This window comes from Hyaena hyaena, unplaced genomic scaffold (assembly GCF_003009895.1).
Source record: "Hyaena hyaena isolate Hyena2069 unplaced genomic scaffold, ASM300989v1 scaffold_14, whole genome shotgun sequence".
In the NCBI taxonomy this organism is placed as follows: domain Eukaryota; kingdom Metazoa; phylum Chordata; class Mammalia; order Carnivora; family Hyaenidae; genus Hyaena; species Hyaena hyaena.
This window is the reverse complement of record NW_024080646.1, coordinates 2216255-2223228: the sequence shown is the minus strand read 5'-3', so window position 1 is coordinate 2223228 and position 6974 is coordinate 2216255.

Below are 6974 nucleotides of genomic sequence, written 5' to 3'. Positions count from 1 at the left end.
GATCCGGCCCCGGCTGTCAGGAAGGGGTGGGACAATCCAAGAAGGCTTCCCTGAGATGGTGACGGCAAAGCAGAGACCAAACAAACGGCTGGGAGTTACCCCGAAGCGTGAGTGGGAGGGCGGGACCGGCATCAGGGCTGATGGGGATTTCCAGTCAGAGGGAACAGCCTACCCCATGTGTAGGTCCTGGAGTGGAGGGTAGGGGACACTGAGAAGCAGCCCGTGGGGCTAAGAGCAAAGCGTCTGCAAGGAGAGGGTTTGCCAGGTGCTGAGAGAGGCAATGGGAAAGAGAAGAGCAGTTTCCACTTAGCAAAGGATAAGTAACTTACAAGTAAATAATAAGAAGTGACTGATGAGTAACTAGTGTTCAGATGGTAGATACTGTTATGATCTTCCTTTTGTAGATGATGAAACTGAGGGTCTGAGAAGCTAACTGACCTCCCCAAGGTCATGCATCTGGTAGAACCAGGAACTGCACCGGAACCTGCTGTCCTCACTACACAATGCTGCCTCATGGGCAGGACTGTAGGACCTTGATATCAAACCCTTTTGCTAAGAGCAATCGGGAGCCATAGAAGAATCTTAAGCACTTCTTAAGAAAAATGACTCTGGGTAATTGATTGTGGGCATCAGGCCAGAGGGAAAGCAATAGCTCTCAGGCAAAACAATGTTGGCTCAGTTTGAAATGAGACTGAGGGTAGTGAGAAATGAAGAGAGTCAGTAAACCTTGTGGAAGCGACGTTGAGAAATCTTGCTGGTTGATGTGGGGGAAAGAGAGAGGCAAGTGTCCGAGGTGATGACTGTGTTTCTGGCCAGATCATCTAGAAGGACCCATCAGGTCTTTCCTTCTAAAACAAGGGGCTCACGTGGAGCTGTGGGGCAGAAAATAAACAGACAGCAAAGCCCTAAAACCCTGACGGCCCTTCATACATTAGTAAGAAAATACGCTATAAAGAGGCTTGAATGGACTTTAAGCTCTCAATAAAAATTCAGCAGAACCTCTCCATGGCAATTCTCCCCTTGCAAGAGATGAATCCTGCATGCTTTCACTGCCACAATTCCGTGTTTGCGCTGAACTCCTTCTAATTGTCATCAATTATGATTCATTTACTTTTAGGTGTCTTGCCTGTCATAATATTATCATTTGTAAGTCTTTCCCTTTGCAGACTGTGAGAATCTGTTGTGACATCTCAATAAAGCAGGATTCAATCAAGGTGTGAATGAATTGTTAATCTTGTTATAAATAGAAGGTACCATATGTCAGTATGTAAGGGACGTCTCCCTCTTTGTTGAAAACAATGTTAGTGAAACAAAACAAAAGAAGTTTCCGAAATAGCTGGTTCAGCTCACCAAGCTTCCAATTATATTATAGCCAACAATTCTCTGCAGCTGATTCAGATTTCTGGGACGCGTATCCACACGGATTTATTTAGAATTACCATTTGAAAGAGAAAATGAGTGTCAGGTTTGGCCACCAGAGCCCCAGGTGTACCCACTCCTCCTGATTTTGACCATGGAGATCACCTTACTGCTCTGACTATGTCTTCAAGAGGCACTTCGTGTGAACCATTTGATCAAAACATCTTTTTCCTTCTGCTTTGCATTTGTAGGTGGCACGCAGATTTTTTAAAAATATGGCTAAATTGGCCCAGCTCCAGCTCAAACTAGTTCATGAAAAATATACCCCAAATCTTTTCCTACACGTGCACTCTCTCAGCGGTGAGGGCTCTGGCCCATTCTAGCCTTGATAGCACATCCTAAATGTGACGCTAAGGCACCTGCAGCAGTGTGTTTTCTGAGGAAAGCCTGCATGTGCTCCGAGGTCCAGCAAACGCCAGAACCAATAAAGCTTAAATTAGCATCCCATAATCTAGAGCTATTTCCCCTCTGCTCTTCCGGAGCCCTCCCCAGCACCTCCCCTCCCCCCAGTTCGTAGGCCAATCAAAATGTGCTGCTACCTTGTTCCATTTCTTTAGGGCCTCGCTAAGTGACTAGCTTGTTAGTTCAAAATAAAGTTAATGGCTAATAATGGCTCTCCCCTAGTGCCCAGTGGCATTGCCACAGAGAATCAGGGCAGAAGGGTGGAAAGAGCTTGGGTTTTGGAATGAGCCACTTTTGGGTTCAAGTCCTGGTCGCTCTGGTCGCTTGCTGAGTGTCCTGGGCAAGTTGTGCTTATGTGTTTTTTTTGAGATGATAGTCTCACCTGTAACAGAGAGATTCACACATCAGGAGGCGGCTATGAGAATTAAAGAAGATAATGTATGTTCCGCAGTGAGAACAGAAACCGGCCTATTGATTGACAATTGGGTAGAGGCCAGATGCAGCGCCTAGAGATCCCCACTAATGATCGGTCCCCGCTAATTACAGAGACACCATGATTCTCATTTCCTGTCTCCAGCTCTCCTTCCCTTCTTCCTTTCCTTCATTTTCTCCTCTTTCCCAGTGATGTGTGGAGCCCTTGCTGGGTTCAAAACCCTTTGTCTCTTTATTTTTCACTATTTCCAGTGCAGGGTACAAAGGGCCTTGGCTGTGGCGCGACAGGAGAAAAATAGGTGGGGAAGCGCCAAGCCTGATAAAGAGCCATTTAGAACAATGACCCTCCTGCCCCATCCCTCCAAAATTCGCTGTTAACTTGTTTCACAATAGTCATTAGAGACACAAAGGAAGTGTTGATAAGCTCCATGATTCATTCAAGGACCAAGGTTAATTTTTATTTATTCCCAGGTCATCACAAACAGAGGCAGATGGTGGTGGCATTTCCTTCTTGCTGGGAGCTCAGATATTATCTGGATAGATGTCAGCGGGCTTTGTCCATTGCCTCTCAGCGCGGGCAGCTTTCCTGGATAGAGCCCCAGCCACCCAAACTGCAGATGGATTTGATTTAACTCCGATGACTTGCGGTAAATAATTGAGGTCACTTGGGCCCGGCTGGAAGCAAGCCAGCATCGCCAAGGAGAAAGGTTGATATCGTTCATCCTTTAGCAACTCTTCCCTTGGAGGATTTATTCTTGGTGACCCATTTAGGTGGTAGCTTACTAGACCATGGCTATCAGTTTATTGAAAAGTCACTTTCTCTCAAATTTAGTCGTTATCAGATGACTTTGGGATGGCTTAAAATAATGGCCAATGGAATCTACTTAACACAGCACTATAGGAATGATTACAAAGGGTCACGTATGGTTTCTCTGTTTCCTGAATGTCCCAGGAGCTAATTGGATGAAAGACGGTATCTTATTTGATTCTGCAATGCGAGTGTCTTGCACAGCACCTGATTAAAAAAAAAAATTGGTGATAATTAACCATGGTTCCTCAAACTCTTGGCTGCTCCCAGGCTGAAGGGATACTCTGTTAATAATGAATAGGAACTTCGTTTTATTTGGCACCAACTAGGGGGCAGACATTGTGCTGAGTGTTTTATATTTGTGTCCAATTTAATCTTCATAATAGTCTTGTGCGGTAGGGACCATGTCCCTCATTTTAGAAATAAAGCAACTAAAGCCCAGAGAGCTTGTTCCGTGTCCGAAATCGTGCAGCAGGTTTGGAGCCTAGGACTTCACCCCATTGCCTTCTAGGCAATATTAACTCACCAGCTAAGCCCCACTTAGCTTCCCTCAGAGCTCTCAAGGCCCTGAACTGCCTTTCTCATTTGAAGAGTTCCGCAAAGGTCTCCTACATTGGCTGTACCCACAGGGGAAAATCCATTTCAGTGTACTTAGGGAAAGAACAGCCAGGTGAATTATAAAGTGGGCACTGTTACGTCTAGACACCTATTGATAACTAAAGCATATGGTTGCTTAAACGGAGGTATTCCCTTTGGCTTATTACACTCATTACTTCCTGTCAGTTAGCGTTCACCTGCTTCAATTTTACCGGAATGTGTGAATTGCATATTTCATATATCACTTAGCAGGAGCCCACCGTGAGTCCATTTTTTTTTTCACAGAATGATAGTTGTAGGGCAGTCAAGAGGTCTTATTTGGTCTTATAAATGATTATCTTTCTCAGTGGATTGCCAAATAGGATGCTAATTAATAAACGTTTATAGTTATTCTGCATTTACGAACATAACTAAGTTTGGTCTTTAGCTAATGCATAAAGATGTATCACACAAATACATACTTGTACCTTCTTTTCCTTTTATTCTCACATATATTCCTTGAGTTTGAATCATGCCTCTACTTGCCTATGAGACCCTGGGCAAATTGCCTTACCTTTTTGAGTCCTTTTCCTCACTTGTAAAATAGGGATACCGTATTTTCCATGGTTGTATGGATTTAGGGAGGCGCATTGGTAGTGTGTGTGCAAAATTTGTTATTTTAACACCTAGCACCAGAATTTCTCACAGGGAGAGACTTTGTTTGAGGATGCTTTGTTAAGCCTTGTGGTGGAGAGATGTGCAAACCCATCTTCAAAAGGCAAATCAATGCTCATGGGTGTGAATATGCCTTCCTTGAGCAAGTTAGGAGAACTTGCTTTTGCTCAAATGAGGGGAAGAGAAGGAGGGTGAAAAGGGTGGAGGAGAGAGAAGGTGGGGGAAGGTGTGAGGTGGGGTGCTCTGCAAGGAGCAGCCATGAACTTCCCAAGCAGCTGGCTAAGGACACCTTGGGAGCACCTTTATGCATTAGCTAAAGACCAAACTTAGTTATGTTCGTAAATGCAGAATAACTATAAACGTTTATCAATTAGCATCCTATTTGACAATCCACTGAGAAAGATAATCAAATATAAGACCAAATAAGACCTCTTGACCTCGTGTCGAATGTCCGCTGGAAGCTGAGCAGCTGGAGTATCAGCACCACCTCTGTCATCCAACCCACACTTTGAGTACGTCTGTTCTTCTCAGGAGTACTTTCCTGAAAGTGCTGTTTGGTGTGGGGGATCCAGATGCCAGCCAGCCCTTGTTATCCACCTGCTACCTCGTGTCTGTTTTCGCCTGTCATGAGGCACAGACAGGACCCACCTCTGGTTGAGCTCTCCTTGGAGAACCCACTCACCCTGAAGCATTGGTGAGCAGTGTGCCTTAACTGAGGATTTTGTGGAGAAGATGACACAGACAAGTCCATCTTGCTCAGTTTTCAACAGCTAAACCAAACCAACAAAATAAAACATGGGAATATGCATTAGGCACTTCTGGTCTCTACCTTCTTACTAGTCAACCACACTACTGGGCGTGCTGCCTACTCTGGCCCTTCCTTCTCTAACGCAGAGCTTAGTCTTGCTGGCTCCTCCTCAAGAACAATGCAGATTCCTTATCTTATGTCCAGAAATCTAATTATCATCTTTGGTTATATGGGCAGACTTTTGGAACCTCGATCTCCAACCCAAGTAGTTTATCAAAGATTTCTTGCTCTAAAATGTATCATTCTCTGATACATAGAAATTTCCCCAACTGATTTACTATTGAGATTGAAAAGCACAGCTGACTTTTGTGTCGTTGGTATAACATGCATCCTAGAGACAGCCTGCATTAAGGTAAGACCCCAGAGCCAGAGGTGGCAGTGCTGACTTGAGAACATAAGGTCCACTCTCTACCATCTTCTTCTTACCCGGGATTTCCAGACTGCTGAAGTAGGGAGAGAATGGGGGAGGTCAGAGTTGAACTTCCTGTTGGCATGAGCTGGCCAAAGTGATCTTCTCTCCAACTCAAGAGGCCAATAGGTCTCATTTGATATGACATCATTATCATCCCCAGGCTATGGTAGGTGCTCAATAAAAGTATCTCTGTGTTCCTCCCCCGCCCCCCCCCCCCAGCCCCAGTCACGATGGACATTGCCCACTCTCCACAATCCTGATCAAATATTAGCCAAGACAATAAGAAACCTGTGGTCAAGCTTATTCTCCAGGGGAATCCACTCCTTGCCATCCTGTGGTCAAAGAAACCGCCTTGGAATGAGATTGACATATACAGAAAGCCTTGGGTACATTTTGTTTTCACAAAATAACACTCACCCTCTTGTTTCTCTGAGCTAAATGGCATGATGATTCTCAGTGGAATCCTTACAATTCTCTCTGGGAAATTTGAATGTCTCTTGTAATTTAGTTAAACAGCTTTTAGGTATCACAGAGAAACTTGTTACTCATGGAGGGAAAATGGATCCCCATACTTGATACTGTGGAACCTTTTACTGTCCCTCTGGGGCTCCTTGTGGGCATACGACTTGGTCTTTCACCAAACTGCAGTGAAGGGACATTCAGTACATGAGCTCTCACACCATTTGCTGCTGCTCTGTTTACAGTTCCTTTATTTACATAACTAGAGATTCAACATCCTAACATGTTTTGCAAGCTGTCATGACATGAGAAGCTAGTAATCTGCTATATTTTGCTTGCTAACATATTTTTGACATATTTTAGCTTTTGATTATAAGATTGCATCTTTGCCTGCTACCATCTGTCTCGACTCAATGGAACTCTGGCATTTACAAAAACAGTGGGGTGTAGTATTTCTTATATACTTGAACTCTACCAGAAACATGCTATTTTCAGTCTTAACCAATATGTCACGCTTTCACACGCGAAGTCTGAAATGTTCGCTATCTTGCAAGATCTGCCAGGGATAAGGAACGAATCTTCGCATCCAATTTGGCTGAGATGAGAACTATATTAATGAGGAGAAGTAAGCGGTATCCAGCTTCTAAACAGAGGTGGCTTTTTATGTGGTTTATATCCTCTCAACTAGGCTTATCCCTTTATCAGCATGATTAAGATCTTCTGTGGAAATACATCTTCTTTTGGACTTTGTAACCTCGCAGTGCCTGACACTCTTGAGGCATATATTTCAGTGTGAAATAGTTATCCGCATTTGGCAATAAGGCATTTTCCTACACTGTGTCCTTTTCTGATTCTTATCTTTACTCATTAGGGAAAATTACCCCTGGTTTGACCCAAAGGATTAGCTTGGTTCCTGCCTCTGCTGACAACACTAGGCTGTGCAACACACAGAAACGTGACATTGTATTCAAACAATGTGTTGG